We start from the raw sequence: 19,341 nt of genomic DNA, 5'->3' as shown, positions 1-19,341 counted from the left end.
CTGAGCAGAAGGAGTAAATGCTAGCATTGCAAAAAAGCTTAATGTACTTCTGTGGAATGACATGAATATCCCATATTTAAAATGAAGGAAGTCATCTTTCATTCAGGATTAAAACATGACCACATTCACACCCAGTGCTATCCTTTACTGCCTACTTTGACTTTTTTAAAAATCGACTTTAATGAAGTGTAATTTACATATAGTAAAATGTACATATTTTAAATATAGAGTTTGATCAGTTTTGATGAAGGTAGACATACCTGTGAAATTGCCACGCCAATGAAGATACAGAAGGTTTCCATCCACCTGTTCCCCAATTCCAGGCAACCACTTTCCGACTTCTATCGTTAAGGTTATTTTTGCCAATTCTGGAAGTTCATATAAATGGAACCATAGAGTATGCTCTTCTCTTTTTCTATTTCTTCCATCCTCTGTTCAAAACATTTTTTCTCTTTCCCTGAGTCTTATTTATAGATTATTTAAAGCACACATTTCCCTTTGCCCTATCCTGTTGATTTATTAATTTATATTTTCTTACATTTCTTTTCAAGTTATCGTGGATTCTTTATTACCTCAATCTTTGTCTAACATGATGCTGTCTTTTAGACTTACTGTGTCATGTCAAAGAGAGCAATGGAGTGGACTTGGTGACACTTGGAATAATGGATCTTAAGTCCAACAGAACATGGCAAACCAAAGGAGCAATTATAAAAGACAAAACCACCGGAGAACGCTTTCAAATACAAAATGATACACTGTCTATCACATCCTCATATTTAGCACAATAGAGATAAAAAAACCCGTTATTTCTAGCATGCCTAGAGCAAATATGGGGATATTTATATTTATATTTAGCATCTATTTATATATTTTATTAGATATTATAAGATTGATTGTTTTAATGGGAAGTATATTAAATAATAAATAGCACATTTTGGGAAGAGGGTCCCAGTTTTTATATTCAGGTTTTATGTACTTTATAAAGATTTTTGACCTTGGCAGCTAAAATGTATACCAATTGAAAGTTCCTACTAATGTATTATGTGCTACACCACTATTGTAAAAGAATGATGCAAACCCAATCAGAATGAGAGGCAGTTTTACTTCATAAAAATCCTCTGAATAGCTGTAATTTTAAGAAAATGTGTTCCATATTAGAGATTTAGAAAAAACAGACAGTAGACTTGGATCAACTGTGCCTTATGCATCTTATTTGACTGCAAATAGCACAGACACAGAAGTTTTCTGCTGGAAATGCCTCCTTTCTGGAAAGGATAGTCATGTTCGCCACGAGTTGATTGGGTAGGATGGGAAAAATGAAAGAAATGGACTAGAAATTTAACTTTCCTGAGTTTGAATTTAGGTTTCCTAATCAATTGATTTTGAACAGCAGTACTTTGAAGATGCCTTTCTTTTTATTGATTTTACAGTACTAAAATAAAGTTGAATAACAAAAACAACAAAATAACAAAAATAAGGATGATGGAAGCTCAGATACAAAATTGTATTACAATTAAGGATTGAGCCAGGTAAGTCAAGACCTTATTGCCTGACTTTAATCAGGAATTTTTTATTTTATTTGCCAACTCCTCTTAATATAAAACAATCTCTCTGACATTCGCAGCAAGTACATCTGTGAAAAGTTTGCTGGTTCCTACAATAAGCAAATCTATAATGATAGAAATGATTTCTGGTTGCCTAGAGCTGGGGGGAGGAGGGTTGTGGGAGAAGCTAGGGGAGTGGGGAGTGACTGCTAACGCGTTTAGGGTTTCTTTTGGGGATGATGAAAATGTTCTAAATTGTGGTGATGGTTGTACAACTCTGAATATACTAAAAACCATCGAACTGTATAGTATGCTAATTGTATCTCAATAAAACTGTTAAAAAAGATTTTGGGTTGAACTCATTACTTCAAATGAAAAATCAGATCTTAAAAATAACTTTGAAAGATTGATTGTATTTTTAAAAGTTATACTGGGAAATATACTAATTTCACACAATAATAGTGTAAACGTTTATACATCTAAGAATCATGAAAGGCAAGGTTTTAATTAAAAATAATAATCCTAATATCTGAAACTCTGCATGTGTGAACAAAATGTCTTCAAAATTTTGTAGCGATGTGGAAGCTGGAGCAGAACATTAAAGAGAAAAACTAAAACTATGACAAATATGACAAAACAACTAAAGCATTAACAAAGTCTTTTTAATTAAATAAGATACATTCAAAGGTCCATTTTTATCTGGCCCCTATCTCAAATCAGCAAATATTCAGTGTTTATGTATAATCAGAATGATGCAAACTTTTCTGTTCAAGATGACTTTTTAATCATTAATCTTAACACCAAACAATACTTTCCAGTGACTTCTCTGGGGAAGAAAATGTTGCCCTAAGCATCCAATAAACGGCCAAGTAGAAAAGACTCTATATCTTCTTTACTATGGGCAAAAATTGTGTTTGATACTTCATTTTAACTTCTCTATTCACAGTTGATATTCATTAAAGGTTATTTGGGGGGATCCTTTACTTTGTTATGCACGCTTTTATCTTTTTCTCAGCCCTCTTTTTATTTAAATTGTACCAGCATATATATAACTGATAATTTTCATTAAAAAAAAAGATTTTAAAGCTAATGAATTCAGAATTGAGTTAAAAACTAGAGACAGATTCCGAAAACTCTATAGGCTTTTGCTCTGAATAGCATTTGGAAATTGATTCTTAAAATACTCTTAGATAGCAGGTGGGTTTGTTTGGTATGTTTTGTTTTTATTGAAAACCATCTGGTCATAATATTTACTCAATTTGAAGTGATAAGCTTCACTGTAAAAATCATAGGGAAAACGCAGTACAAAATATATTATCATTATGAAGCTACAAGCCAGAAGAAAACATTTTAAAGATATAAAAAGGCATAAAATGGGAGCTTTAAAATTTGACATAAGTATGCTTTGCATTTAAAATTCAGATGCCTTCTTTAGATTTGAGCTTTCCAAATTATGAATATATATAACTACTATATATGAAAATAAATTAAAATAGAAGCATTAATTATGTTATGAAGATATAAAGACAGAATGGAATTTCATGGAATATGTAGTCAAAACGTTTCTTGTGTTATTCTGACTGCCTTTCATTCCCTAGTAAACGTGAGTTGGGGGAACTTAAGGTGAATCTGTCTGGTCTTTTCTTTTATCGCTTACTGAGAGTTTATTGTGTGCCAGGTTCTGTGTATACATTACACATTACATCCTTGAAGCAATCCTGCAAGGCACAAATTATTATCTTCATGTTTTTAAGATGAGAAAGCTTAGACCCTGAAACCTATGTAAACTGCTCTTCAAATTATTCCACAAACTACCCTTAGAACACTTGCTTACTATATGGTAAAGAGTAGACAGGTAACAATATTAACCTGCCCAAATATAACAATATTCCTCATCTAATCTTAAACATCATCTTCAAAAGCTTTAAGTTCATTTTTTTTTTTACCTTTACATACTCCAAATACTTTTTTTTGTTTTTGGTGCGGAAGACAGGCCCTGAGCTAACATCTGTTGCCAATCTTCCTCTGCTTGAGGAAGTTGTGGTTGAGCTAACATCTGTGCCAATCTTCCTCTATTTTGTATGTGAGCCATCTCAGTATGGCTTGATGAGCCATGCATAGGTCAGCACCCAGATCTGAACCCGTCAACCCCAGGCCGCGGAAGCTGAGCACAGTGAACTTAACCACTGCACCACCAGGCCAGCCCCTTCAAATACTTAATCACGAAGACCTCTGATTAAATAATTTATGTCTGGTCTTTTGCTTTTAATATTATGATTCATTTCTTCCATTTTCCTATTTCATTGCCAATTACTATTATTAGATAACATTTTGCACACTTTTTCCATCTTTATTTCTGTTAGTAAAAAACAATGCCCTCACCTTTAAAAGTGAACTGAGATCTTTGAAAATACACACATTCTTGATTTATAGAAGCTGATATATGACTCGTCTTCATTTATTTAGATCTTTGAGAACACTGTCAGTGACTAAGTAAATGTTATACTGAGAGTAGATTTTGTGCATGAGTGTTTGGCATAGTTTTAAAACTTAAGGCTGTTAATCAAGGTGCTGTGGAAAAAGTATACACAACTTTCATAGTCAGACAGACCTGAATTTGATTGCTGGCTCTATCCCATATTAGTTATGTGTTTGGGCACGTGACTTCACCTCTCTCTGTCTCCATTTCCTATTTATTATGGTTGTCATGAAAATTACAAGAGATGTATGTACTTTGCCAAATGCACTGACTAGGATATGGTGGGGACTCAATATTTGTTCATTCCTTTTCCTTCCTGTCCTCTTTCTACTAGAGGTACCCATGATTTCTTCCCTGAACCACCTCTTACCTGAGAGATTCTGCTCTGCATTTACTAGATGGAATAGTAAATATAAATAACAATTTCAGCAATACTATTGTTTTAAAAGTTCTGACAAGAGGCTGAGTGACTAGAAAATTGAAACCACTCAACAAAACATACATTGAAGATTTTCTTGAGCTACGCATTTTCCTCCAGGTTCCTGTTTCCTCTGGTGCACATCTAAATGAAAACTAAGTATTTAAAATTTGCTTACGAGATATGTGAACGTTTCAATTTGGTTTCAAATCAGTCCAATATATGGGAGGTGCACATGCAAGTGAATAACGGAATAAAAATCACAGAAGTAAGCCGACTTCACTGTATAAGATGTGCTTTATTTTTTTTGCCTTTTAGATCATGCCACTGAACTCATTTGATTGTTTATGTTATGATTTAATCTTTCACGTACTCTGTAGTTCAGATTCATTGTCCTTAAAACCACATGAAAGTCATTGGTTTGTTTCCTTATAAAAATGACATAATGGATTAAAGCTGGACTTCTGTAGCTAGTGACTCATCCTTGCAATGTACATTTTAAGAGATGTAATTTATAGAAAGGAAGCATCCAGCTTTGAGCTGTTTCAAACTTCGGTTACTCTAATAAATTAAGAAATAAAGGTTAACATAAATAGTTCACATGGCCTGTCAACTGGTCAGTCATATAATTTAAAACTCAAAAAAATGCTCTTATTTGTCTTTTTCACAATTCTTTTTCTCTTATTGTGAATATATATGTATAATGTATATCATATCACACACACATATTTTACCTATACGTCAGTAAGAACAAAAGTCATAATCTTGAAAGTGTTCACCTACTTGTACTAACTCTCTAATGACTGAAGCCAACAATGTAAATGCACTTTCTGTTCATTCTGAATTTATTAAGCATGACATGATTCTCAAGGACAGTATGATGTAGTCAAATTTTTAAAGGCTTTCATTTAATATGCCAAATAGCCTTCAAGAAGCAGTGAACCATGGTGGAAAAGAACCTGATTTCAGGCTTAAGAGATTTGGGTTCTCTTTGTAAGCTTTGCCAATAATTAACTGTGTGACCTGGAACAAGTCAGGGACCCTCTCTAAGCCTTAATTTTTTCATCTTTAAAATGCAAGCAATATTAAATCTATTACAAATGGTATCAGTATACTTTAGTTCTATTGCTTTATTAAAATGCTCAGTACTTAATGTGTTGTTGCTTTCATAACGTCATCCATTCATTTAGGAATTATAGAGTGCTTTGCTAATATTCCTAAAAATATCAAACTCCATAAATTATCTAATAAAAATGAATGACTGTTGGTGTTGGGAACTAACAGCCACTTGATATTCAGACAATTGACTTTATCTGAGAGTCTAATCTGTAGCTCATCATTTACTCACTTGTGATGTAAGCCAAGGTATAATTCAGATGTCTAAGGGTTGGCTAAGAACAAATAATTCACATGACTCCTACCTGTAAGGATATTACTATTTGTATTTGCATTGTTCGACTAACCTAATCCATTACTGGACACACAGAAGGTGTGAACTCATGTTTCCTGATTTATTTTTTTAAGTAAGTTAAGAGCAACAGGATTGAGCATGAATAACTCCACGCTCATGGAAATTTTCTTTTTTACAAAAATATTATGCATCTGAAAATTTCTGAGAGTCAGTACAAAAAAGATTTGGGCACTATATGCTTAGGTGATAGTGAAAAAGCCACCTGAGAGAGTTTATCCAAATTTATATTCCTTCCTTGGGCTTTGGGACAAAAAGGTTTTCATATCAGTATTTTAATTCAATACAATCTCTTTTAACATCTGTGTCAATCTTCCTCTATTTTCTATGTGGGTCGCCACCTCAGCATGGCCACTCTTGAGTGATGTAGGTTGGTGCCTCGAACTGAACCTGGGCTACCAAGGTGGAGCACGCCGAACTTAACCACTAGGCCCCAGGGCCAGCCCCCATACAATCTCTTTTTTATCTACTCTACTCTCTGAAACTTCTCTAAGTTTGACAGTGACCTTTTTCTGCCAAATCCTTTATGTCAAGTTCATATACGGGATCTCCAACTAGACTCCGAACTACTGGAGATCAGAACTAAGTATCTTTTCCTCTTCTGGGAGGCCTTGGAGTGCTCAGTCAAATGTTGTGCACAGAGCAGAACCTTAACAATCATTGAATGTGATAATGTATAAAGTTGGGGAAAAAAACTGAGAGTTTCCTTTTGAGGATTCTGAGACAAATATGATCCTTAGATATTCCGCAAAGCTTTGAGGAATCAGTGCTTAATGTTTGGACCTCTGTTCTTTTCTCTCTACAGCTTTCTCTCCCTTGGAAAGTTTTGAAATTCAGCTAAATTAGAGTAATATGGGCTGCTACAAATTCTTTTACCTCTAGGCTTGCCCTGTCTCCAGAGATCCAGTATCATACTATCAGCTATCCAAAGAACATCTGATGATGCACCCACCCATTATCTGAAATATATTTCAATCAAAGGTGACTATCTGACCCCAAGTAATTAGTTCTTAGTTCACCTTTTCTCACACTGAAACAAGAACATCCCACGCCCTTTTGGAAGGTTTTCCTTCTTCTCTGTCAATTTAAACCCTAGTTATCCTCAAGCTTCAGTCCAGTTCCTATTTCTTCCAATAAAATTCCCTTAATTATTTCTCTCCCTTCATTTGTACATGGCACATACTTTAGTACTTCATTATATAGTGTCTCAATTTTTGATGCATGTCTATATATTGTAAGAAAATAAATAAAAGGTAAGTTCCTCCATGGTAGGAACCACAACACACAAAAAATGCTCATTAAGTACTGGCTTGACAGTTTTGTGACTCTAAGAATAAATGCTATGTTCTCTGCCATGTTTTTACAATATCAGGTGTAATTGAGCTTCAAAAAATATTTAAGTGGTGATGATGATAGAAATCTCCATGAGTACTGATCTACATCTAGAGTAGGCTTGAGTGTCTGCCACAGGTAAAATCTGGCTAAGGACAAAAGATTAGATAATTGTTTTGAAATTATTTTATTCCAACCCAAATGGCATATCTTTAGATTCAGTAAAGGTGGTAATAAAGGAACTAGATATTATTTTCATGGGGGAAGGAATTAGAAATCAAAATAGAACACAGAGCGAAGTCATGAACAAGCTATAAAAGACCTTTCCTTTTCGCCTTCCTACCACCTGGGGTCATCCTCAAAGATTCAAGAGTTCTGAATACAAATACAGTAAATTGATTACTCCTTATAAAAGAAGAGTTCTGATACAGGGAAAAAAAGATCACATGAAATGTAATTAAAAGCCTCCAGATGACTATCTGTCCACAAATTTCCTTTTCTTCTGAAGCCCTTTATAAAGTAATAGCTTACGTATTCAATTAAATTTAAGAATATGTTAAAGGAATAAGACAATTTCTAATCGTGAAGCTCAGTCAGAAACGAAGCCTTGACAACACTGATATTCAGTAAGATATTAATGAACTTGGGTGGAGGGTTTGTAGCTGCAGACAGTTTCATTTAAACCTCCTAAAAATGGTTATGCTTAATTTGTTATAGCCAATGATGTCTTAAATTTACTTTAAGTAATAAAAGACAAAAAGAAGAGACATTTTCACTCATTCAGTAATCTTTAAATAATGAATCACTTCAAATTTAGGTCACTGGAGTGAATGGAAAATGACAAGGTTAGGACCCTAAGTGAGGATTGGCTTTAGCTTGTTCAAAGATTTCTTACGTAGTTAAAACGTCATGACCATTACCTTCTGGGCTATAAAAATCAACTTCCTGAGCATTATTATTTGAAGTGAAATTTCAGAACTAGAAAACTGTTGTTGTTTTTATATAAGATTGCAGTATTTGAGATGATCTTAGTAACCATCCAGTCTGATTTACTTTTTTAATAGGTGAGAACATAGAAGCTCATAAAAGACTAGAACCCAGGTCCTTTAACTCAAAATTTGCACTATAAAAGCCTTTTCCCACAGTACTCATGTGGTTTTATATATTAATTATTCAGCAAATATATATTGAAAGAACCCACAATGTATAATGATGTATGCAGAGGGTAGTTGGGGTGGAGTTATAAACATGAATAATATATAATTTTGTCCTGTGTGAATTTATAATCCAATAGGAAAGATAAGACTCAAATTAAAAAATGAGATGATGCATGTAAAACTTTAGACCTCATGCCTGGTACACAGGAGACCCTGAGATCTAAAAGACAAATAACAGCAACAAAATGCAATACAACGTGCTAAGTGCCACGTGGTGATAAAAACAATAACGTCTACTTTCTTTCAAGTTTGAAATTCAAATTCTAGTATTCTTATGTACGTGGGTGCCAACCTAGATGATTTTCTTTTAGTGGCCAATAGTCTTTTTACAATGCATATACAAAATCACAGCACATTTGAATTTTAGGCCCTGCTTCTTGGCTTTTTAGTTTGCATAATACCCTTCGTCTTCCCTCCACCCCATGCCTTAATAAAACAATACTTCTTTCTCTGAATTAAGCATGAGACTGGCTGCAATCATTTCCCAATGTCACCCACTACCTGGAGCTCATTACTTCATGACCCACCTTGTAGTCTCTTTATTTTATCTTGTCATTTGACAGCAACTTTGGCATCTGACAGCTATTAACCACACATATACTCTGCCGAGGAGAGGGGTAGCATTATTTTGTGCCATTTTGGTGGGAGTGGGAGATATACAGAGTTCAAACATGGAACTGGGGAGTTGTCTGAAGTGAGCTTTAAAGCACTAACCCCAAGATTCTATAATCATAATGGGAATGAAAGCAGGGACATATTTGAGCAGCGTTTTGTAAAAATAATTCAGAAGCTATATTGATGGATTTAATTGAGAGTAGATGGAGAAAGGTGATCCAAGAATGACTCCAAGGCAGAAAGAACAAGCAGTATTTCAATTATCACATGAAAGTCAAGAAATGTGAGAGAAGGGGTAACGTATTTTTAAAAGCTTTCTAACAATGTTAAGTGTTCTCATAGATGTAGTCTGCATTATGTTACAGAAATAAATGTACTTTTATTTGATCTTATTGCTTCACTCTGAATCAAGAGACTTAGAATATCCACTATGGATACGAACAAATTTGGCTGCTGTTCTGAAAATTGTACTTACCCAAAGTAAAGTACAAAACCAAGGTAAAAAAATATCAAATCACTTTATACTAATGTACTATCTTCTAAGATTTTCAATGTTTTTAACTTTAAAATTTTGACTATTTTCATTTCAGTGGTAAAATTTGTGAGAGTTTTCTCCATATTCTTTTCCCCATTTTATATATTCAAATAATTGTATCTCTAGATTTGTAACATTAGGGATGTAAGTCATTCAACCTCAGTGGTTTCTGTATGCTTGTTTGTAACAAAGAGGTTAGTCTGCAAACCCTTACGGAAAGATCACCTAGTACAACTGTCTCATTTTATAGTTGTAGAAACTAAGGCCAAAGCAGAGCAAGTGACTGACCCATTCTTCCTTCATTCAGCCTGAATGGGAGGGTAGGAAAGAGAGAGATCAATGTGTCCAGACCATAAATTGTAGAACTGTATTATTACATGGAATTGCCTTTTTTGTTTGTTTACATTTGCCTCTCCTTGATTATTTATTCAGCACTTTCGTACTCCTAATGCTTGAGGAAGGTAAGAAGGTCACAGAATTCTTCTTCTCTTCTTCTTATATTATGTAAAGGATTACGCTTAAACCTGGAGTACTTCCTCTCAACACTCTTATCAAGGGAATAGTTAAGAAATATTTTGATATGGGTACATATCAGATGGAACTGCCTTTTCTGTCTAATAAGATTACTAGCTTCTTTAGGGAAGTATTGCATAACATGTGTATCACCTCTCTTAACATTCAACAAAGTGTTGGGCATACAGTAGGTCCTCAACAAATGCTTGTTGAAATTCCATAGTTCTTACAATTTTTTTATTTACCTTCACCTTATTGTTGACTAATTTGGCAGGTAAACATGGATAATAAATCTTGTAAATTTACTTACAAAAATTTTGATGTTTGGCAGTAGAAGCATGAAAAGTCGAGGTAGACGATTATCCAATGAGAGGAGGGTAATGAGCCTTCAAACTAATGAATCTGTACTTGTTAACTTACGATTTTGGAGAGCAAGAGTCATTGTATCAGACAGAAAGTATAATGGTGGTTACCAGGGCTTGGGGGGAGGGGAGAATGGCAAGTTATTGTTTAATGGGTATAGAGTTCCACTTTCACAAGATAAAAAGAGTTTTGAGGATAGATGGTGGTGATGGTTGCACAACAACATGAATGTATTTAATACTACTCAACCGTACACTTAAAAATGATTAAGATGGTAAATTTTATGTGTTTTTTACCACAATAAAAGTAATTTAAAAATAAGAGTCATTGTATCAATGAATAGTTTTTGGGCTTATAATTCTACCATACATCATAAATTCTTTTCCATGTGTATAGCAATTTTTTAAATAATATAGAAGCATGATGAAAGGACTAGAGAAATAAGTCTATTGAGAAAACAGCTCGTTTCCGCTTTCTTGGTTTTAAAAAAAATATCTGTTGGAGAGATACCAGATATTTCTTGTTTTACTTTCACCAAGAATAAAGTCATCAACTTCTCTCTGAATCTAATTTAGACTGATGTTACGTTTAATAATGTAAGAAATTGGCATATTAGCCCTTTGGGAGTCAGTGGCTAACCAAAAAAATGCAAAAACAATCTACGTAGAAGTCACAAAGCATTAAATAAATTTTAGCTGTTATTCTAATCGAAGATAAAAAAAACCTAACAGAATCATGATTTTATCACTCAAAGCAATTCATTAATAGTAACCTCTGATTGCCTATCACATTATAAAAGTGAGGCAATAAAGCTCTATTTTACAAATTTATTTGCTGCAAATGCATTTGGGAATTGTTATTTTAAAGAGAAAAAGTTTTGGGGACTGGTCCAGTGGCACAGCAGTTAAGTATGGACGTTCCGCTTCAGCGGCCTGGGTTCGAGGGTTCGGATCCTGGGTGAGGACGTGGCACTGCTTGGCGAGCCATGCTGTGGTAGGCGTCCCACATATAAAGTAGAGGAAGATGGGCATGGATGTTAGCTCAGGGCCAGTCTTCCTCAGCAAAAAGAGGAGGATTGGCAGCAGATGTTAGCTCAGGGCTAATCTTCCTCAAAAAAAAATGAAAGAAAAAAGTTCTGTTTCACTCTGAACCACCAACCCATACCACAAAATGAACGTAGATCTTTGACATTACCAATTAAAGGCTAAATAACAAGGGAATTCTATAGTCAAAATGTGGAACTGATACTAATCTTTGATCTTATCTTCACCAGACATGTATGTAGCCAATAGAGTGAGGTGTCTCTCTCTCTCTCTTTCACATATATATGTATATATGACTTATGTATGTATATATATATATATATACACACACATACAAATTTGTGTACAGTCACGTGTCCCTTAACGACGAGGGTATGTTCTTAATAATGTGTCGTTAGCCGATTTCGTCATTGTGCAAACATTATAGAGTGTACTTACACCATCCTAGATGGTATAGCCTATTACATATCTAGGCTAGATGGTACTGATCTTAAGGGACCATTATTGGATATGCGGCTTGTTGTTGACTGAAACACCGTTATGTTGTACATGACTGTGTATATATACGTATATATGACTGATATATGTAACATGATATATTTCATTGTGAAATGGAAAAATAAAACTGTATATCGTGGCTAAGCTTTAGCTAGACTAGTTTTAAGAAGATTTATAATTTCTTAATGGCACTAAAATATGTTCAGCGAGATTACCTGAAATTGCTTCAGAGAAATTTATCACTCTGTTAGATGCCTTGAGTTCTTAAATGCTATTGTGCAAGTGTGCTAAAAATTATACTCTAGTTCTTCCTTTATCTTCTTTCATCTTTACTTTAACCATTGGGACATACATTCCTAGGAAGATAGACAGATAGATAGATATAGAAATACCATATGTATATGGCAACACAATTAGTAAAGATACATTAATTGATTCCCTACTATGGGCAGAGTTTGCCATACAAGCGGGCTAGTCAGCAAAAGCTTTATGCAAGAGGTAGGGCTTGAGCTAGACCTTGAATATCAGGTAGAATTTAGATACGTTTGGGAGGAGGACCTCATACCACAGTATTGGACTTCTCCACTCTTACTCCAGTATTTCCAGTAATAAATTACTGTTGAATCAAAAGTCATAGTTTTTGTGTTACCAAAGTGGAAATAATTGGTTTGGTTGTTTTTTGTTTGTTTTTGCTGAGGAAGATTTGCCCTGAGATAACATCTGTTGCCAATCTTCCTCTTTTTTTGCTGAGGAAGATTTGCCCTGAGATAACATCTGTGCCGATCTTCCTCTGTTTTGTATGTGGGTGGATGCCATAGCATGGCCTCTAACAAGTGGTTTAGGTCCATGCCCAGGAACCAAACCCAGGCCACTGAAGCTGAGCGCTCCGAACTTAATCAGTAGGCCATGGGGCTTGCCCAGCTTTTGGTTTTTCTAAACCAACTTAAAATAAGTCTTTAAGCATGCAAAATTTTTGTAAGTATGTTCTTTTTAACCCTGTATAAACTTTAGTTTGATTATTGTACTCTGATATAGTCTTTCTACCTGGGCTCAGATCAGTAAATTAAAAAACTGATAATCGCTTTTTAAAGTATCTATTTTCCAAGTCACAGATAGCAAATTATTTCTCCTGACCCCAGCATGAAAAGGTAATATATGGCAAACGGGATCAGACAACACTTCAAACTTTTCTGATACATGATAAATGATTTTTAATGACCCTTTTGTCACTCCAGTCTCAGACTTCCAGGACTTCAATTTTCCTGTTTGAATTCCAAGTAGGCAACTTTATATAAATGACCAAATTTGAATAGCCTTTGTTGTAGTGTCATGTATATGACAAACCACACACACCTATGTGTCCAATTCATTGTAGTGTCACCTGACCCTTTCCAGTCATCTTCTCTGTATAATAGTGTTATTTCTCTGATTTCATTTCAGTCTTCAAATGATCTCTGTAACTCCCCTGAGCTTCACTCAGGCTTCCTGACCCTCAGTCCCTCAGCATTAATGGTGCTTTCTCATTTGCTCTACTTTTTTATTAGTGGCTGAATCTCCAGATGAAATGTTACATGCCTATCTTACTACCTTGCCAAGCAGCATATTAATGATTAATGGACACTATCAGTAATAATATCCTCATGTTCACAAATGCAAATCTGTTCTATCCAAAGACTAGAGGCTACAGTATGAAAGAAAAACTAGCCAATTCTAAACAGAGGCAGTAGCGTTTGCTGCTTGACAGTATGGCCCCTGGGATCAAAAGTGCCTGACTTCAAGACTGATTTTGGTCATTTAGTGTGAGCAGATTATTTAACCTCTTTGTGGTGCCTCAGTTTCCCCATCTGCAAACTGCAGATATTAGTAGTACCTTCTTATGCTAATTGTGAGTTTTATATGAGTAAATACATGTAAATCTCTTAGATATCTGTAGTACATAGTAATTTTCAATATATAACAGCTATTATTATCATCTTTTATACCTCTTTTATGAAGAAGAATTACTTGCTAACTGGGGCAAGTCTTCCTACTTTGATTGTAGGAACCTGTACCTGAAACCGGTGAGTACGTCTTGATTACGAGATAAAATGAGAGATATGTGAGTTTAAAATACACTTATAAAAAGGTTTGAACATGGGACATTTACTCTTGGGCATTTACTAATCACTTTAAAGACAACAGTCATTTTTTACCAAAATGAAAAGCTAAAGAGAACCCATGTCAGTTTGTTCATTGCTATTCTTTTCTAGACCCTAGTTGACATTGTCTTTGGTTTCACTAATGTTTAATTTTCATTTTTTAAATTTTCATACTGAGTCTACCCCACATCCTGCATTACAATACTGATTCAGCTCTAAATGCTCACCATCCCTTCCTCGCTTCCAATCAAGCTGCTTCATCTTCTTTGGAAAGCCACACTCACCACTCACCTTTGTTTTTCCCATGCTCGGCTAACCACCTTGTACAGTAGTTCAGGCTGCCCCAAGTTGCCTTGAACTAACTCTCTATGGTCTGCTTCCTCTATTACTCACTCTTTTTTATCAGAAACATACTCCTTTTATCGTCCACCAGAGGATCCCTTTTTATTATAATCACCTAAACTTGAATAATGAGAAACATGTTTAAGAATTTAGCACAGATGAAACGGCCATTGCTGACCATCTATATACACACTTTTTCCTATGTGCCAAAAGAAACTCTGATGGAGGAGTGTGATTGGGCATGGGTGGGGAATAGGCTCATGAGAACATTTAATGGAAAGTGGGTCAGAAGGAAAGTGTGGTTATTTTAATAACTCACTTGAAATGTATTAACAGTAGCCTATCACAAAGGACAGATTTTTCAATATAAGGAAGATTAAAGAAGTTTTTATGTGGAGGGCAAACAACCAAAAGGAACCATGTAAGATACTGCAGAAAGAGAAGAATATATCATAGATGAGATCTTCAGGATATGGAAGAAAATAGGATCCCGTGCACAGATGGAGAAGAATAAAGGTATTTATTTTTCTGAAGAAAAGCAAAAGAAATAAGGATAGGAATAATAAATAAATGTCTAGAGGTAGAGGAGAGAGCAAGCTAATAAAGATGATATTTTCCTTATGCACTTCCTTATCTTCTGTTTTCTCTGTGCAGTGTCAGATTGCTGAAATTAAGGGATGTGGGAGCGGAATAGAGAAGCTGAGAAGAGTAGCAAAAGTGTGGAACATATGTCTAGGAAAATAGGAAAGGGAGTTAACATGTAAAATTGGCATGCAAAAGGATTGCTGAGCAGTATTGAGGGCCTAGCTAAGATTGGAGATTATAAATGTGTAGTTTCGTTAGTTTTCTTAATAATGCTCAGCAATCAGAGTAGAAAATAGGATAGATTAACTCAAAACAGTGGAGGTAAAAGGTAGGGGCAGTGGAAGGGCAACAAAAAGTGTATATTTGGTGATGATGAGAAACACTGAAATGACTGGAATGACGGTCAGACTAGAAAGAAAATGATGTGAAGTCAAGAGAAAGCATTATAACAAAGAGCTTTTGGAAGGGCCCAGGAAGTCTTGATGAGATAGAAGAGCAGATACAAGGGAGGCAGAGGTGGGAGGGGGGAGGTACTGAATGTCATAATCTGAGGGTAGTATTTCTGAACTTAAAATGTTAGAAAGTGGTGCATTTTAGGTGTGTCCATGGGCCTGAAGCTGAGGACAATGGAAAAGTAGAGGCCAAGGAATTATGAGGCTAGATAGTTATTAGGTAATCTTCATAAGTACTGAAGTCCCCAGAGGATGGCAAGATTAAAAATGAACAGTAAGCAAGAGACTGGTGCCAAAAATTTCAATGAAGGTGTAGACAGCAGAAACAAGACGAAAATATTTGAGTGGCATAAGCTTCAATAAAGGATTGTTTAAATAAAAGTGGAAAAGACGTGTTCTAGTATGTTGGAAGTTAAACAAAATGGAACAAGGAGAGTTTCAACCATAGCTTGAAGCCCTTATATATGAGGGGGTAATAAGATTCATGAAGTGGGGAGAGGTAGAGGATAAGAATTCATTCATCTCCATTTGAGAGATCTGTCAGGAAGTAGGAAAGCTTCTGTAGGAGTAATCCAAGTAGGAGAAATCCAGGTTTTGGTTAAGGTAAGGAGGTGGAGGAAGTGTTCAGTGAAAAAACTGATGGTCTCTACTTTCTAGTACATTGTTGTCTAAAAGAACTTTCTGCAGTGATGGATATGGTCTATATCTGCACTGTCCGATGGGTAGTTACTAGACACATGTGGCTGTTGAGTAGCTGAAATGTGGTCTGTGAGACTGAGGGACTGAATTTACAATTTTATTCAACTTCAATTAATTAAAAAATTTAAACAGCCACATGTGGCTGGTGGCTATTGTATTGGACAGCGCAGTTCTAAAGGCTTTCTGAAAGCTGTCAATAAATTTATGTTTACTTATTAATAGCTAGTGATAAAAATATTTTACCTCTCTAGGTGGATATTTGGATTTAAAGGAAATAATGAGTAATATTAAAGAAGGAAATTCCTGAACGTAGAATTTCAAATGCTGTGGAAAACCACGAAGGCTATTAGTTGGGGCTCAAAAGGTCTTTCTAGTGCTTCTTAAATTAGACCATAGGAGTGGTCATCTATGAATAAGGTTAACCCTAATTAACAAGATTGACTTTATTAAATGCCAGCTACAAGTACAACGTTGTAATAAGCAAATATCTTAGTAAACCGCTTATGACACAGTCTTAACCGTAGCTGAAAGGAGGAAGAAATAGGTAGGATGAAGTAGAGATGTTGGGTACAGGGAGACAAAAATATAATTAAGATTCTAGCTCAAGTGCATCTTACTTGAAATCCTGCTTTCGCTATACCATTTGTGCCTTAAAATGTCAGAAGTGACCGCCAAAGTGTTGTTGCATGTGAGCATTACTATCGAATCTGCTAGTGACTGGCTAAATGATGGTGCAGCTTAATCTCTTGGTTGGTTTCAATGTTATTCACCTAAAACAGAGATTGCTAGGCTGTTCTGCAGCAATTTTAAGGAAGCTTTAAAATGTTTTGAAGAAAGGTAGTGATGGAGCGATCTATTGATGGGACACATTAAGCTGGTGATCGGCGATTTCTCTCTGAGATTCAATAGTACAGAAGTCGTAGATATCATAACATAGGTATCTTGAAATGGCGACAAATAATAATAAATATAGTTTTGTGAAATAATTAAAAATTTTTAAAACGCTTAATATCCATGTGTTTTACAACAATCAGATGGGGTTAATATATTATTAATTAATATGTAACATATTAGTATATATTATTATATTACAATAATATAATATGTTATTAACCCAAAGTTATGGTCAGGTTTTCCTAGTTTGCTCATGGCTATCCAGGCTGTTAGTGGGACACAATTTACTATTTTTTCTATTAGACAACACTTAGCTTTATGCAAAGCTCTACTAAAATAATCTCAATACAAGGGCCATACGTTCTCATTGTGTGAGGTATTTCACTGCAATAAAAGTAAGGTGGTAAGAGGTTCTTCAAGGATACTGGCCAAATAGGCTGGAGCTTCAGGAACCATTATAACTTGGGGCTTATCTGCTAGTGGGGGCTCGGCAAGCAGCCATCTTCTTCAATCGTGGGCCTTGAACATTTCAATAAGAGTAGCTGAGGATACTTAATGTTGGTTACTGATAACATCTCTCAAATGTCGTTTTAATTTTTGTGTTTCCCTTAGTTGGAGAGAAATAACTTTTACTTGAAGGAAATAAATGGAACAGTAAAATAATTGAGCTTTGCTGCAGGCTTCAGATTATTATTTAGATTTAGGTATTTACCAGCTAAATGTAGAAATGTTCCTAAATAATTAAATTCCAAATGGTAGCGGTAATCCTGCAAATCTAACATGATTTTAGAATTTATTTTCCAGCGGAGTAATATACTATCTGTAAGCCACTGTGGGTGAGATGGCCATGTTGCTTAAACCCTTGATGGATTATCCAACATTCTATCAGAGATCTTAGGCTTTTTAGATTTTACTCTTATTGCTAAAGAAATAAACATGCTCTTTCCAGGTAGCCTTGAAAGCACAAAGAAATATTTCTTATTCCACTGCCTTAAATTAATCTGCAAGAATATATTGAGAAATGGAAGGAAAAAATCCAACGGTATCAATAGAATGGAAATAATATCTTCCCCTTCCTAGGCTCGCTATGAAGACCATGTGAAATAATATATATACGTAATGCTCCTGGCTCCACACCTGGCATTCAGTAGGTTCACAAAAATGTCATTTCTCACCTTTCTTCCTATGAATTCATACTGCACCAAAGACTGTCATGTTATTATCTGAAAAAGTCATCACCATCATCCATGACAGCTTTAGATACATATCCCTCAAGAAAGCATAGGAAGGGTTAAAAACCCTCTCTAGGTTATGCGGATAGAAAAACACTGTCAGTGTTGGCTTAAGCACTCCAACTCCTACCTTGGCATTACAATCACAAGCCTTATCCACCTTCCAAATTTCAGGGCTTGCGTTGGGCTTGTTGCTGTAGATAACAAGAGCTATTAGGAAAGAAATTGTGTGGATGAAAAGTATAAATATTTTATTTCCTCCTCAGGAGGATCAGAAGAACACATTTAAGGAATTAAAAATATAATTAAGCATTCTATAACCCACCTCCCTCAAAATATAGAAAAAATGATTTTATTCCCCCTACTCATGGGGGTGGGTAGATGACTCCCAAAGATCAAGGTATCATGGTGCGAAGGAATTATACTCTTCTGAAAGGATGATATTCAGTGTGACTTAAATACTGCAAAAGAAATGCAATGATCATGGTAGAAATCACTTTTTCTGTGGGGCATGTCAGTTGGCATTTTTCATTGTGTCTACACATACATAGTCAACTACAGTAACGCCTTGTTTCTACCGTGTCCGTATTTTGATCGTCAGAATGGCTGATGTGTAGATAAACTTCTTAATCAAAATTTAAACTCTGAAACCCAGATGTCTTTTTGCACCATGGTGTGTAAGGTCACAAACGTCTGCACACTGGGGAGCTCAGAGGTTACTTACTGCAACGTCTCTCCCAACCCCAATTATTTTAGCTCAATGCTATTTCCCCCTAGAGAGAGGTTCCCTTGGTTAGCCTGCCTAAAAGGTATGTGGTGAGGGGCATATGCACTTAGCTGCTCAGCAATCAGAGGCTTCTTTGGATGAGGCTTGTGATGGTAAATATTGACGAAGAAGCTGCGCGGTACCGGCAGTGATTCACAACCAAATTAGATATTCTCTTAGTGCCGAGGGTCGCCCGCTGAATTTGAGC

At 35.3% G+C, this 19,341-nt stretch overlaps 1 protein-coding gene across 1 annotated transcript in view; it reads right to left on the bottom strand.

The window, feature by feature from the left end:
• Positions 1 to 19,341, bottom strand: part of HTR2C (5-hydroxytryptamine receptor 2C) — a 307,873-nt gene that overhangs the window by 287,371 nt on the left and 1,161 nt on the right. The window lies entirely within an intron of this gene.

Source organism: Equus caballus, chromosome X (assembly GCF_041296265.1).
Source record: "Equus caballus isolate H_3958 breed thoroughbred chromosome X, TB-T2T, whole genome shotgun sequence".
Lineage (NCBI taxonomy): Eukaryota > Metazoa > Chordata > Mammalia > Perissodactyla > Equidae > Equus > Equus caballus.
The sequence above is the reverse complement of the archived record's forward strand: the minus strand, read 5'-3'. Positions and strand labels throughout refer to the sequence as shown.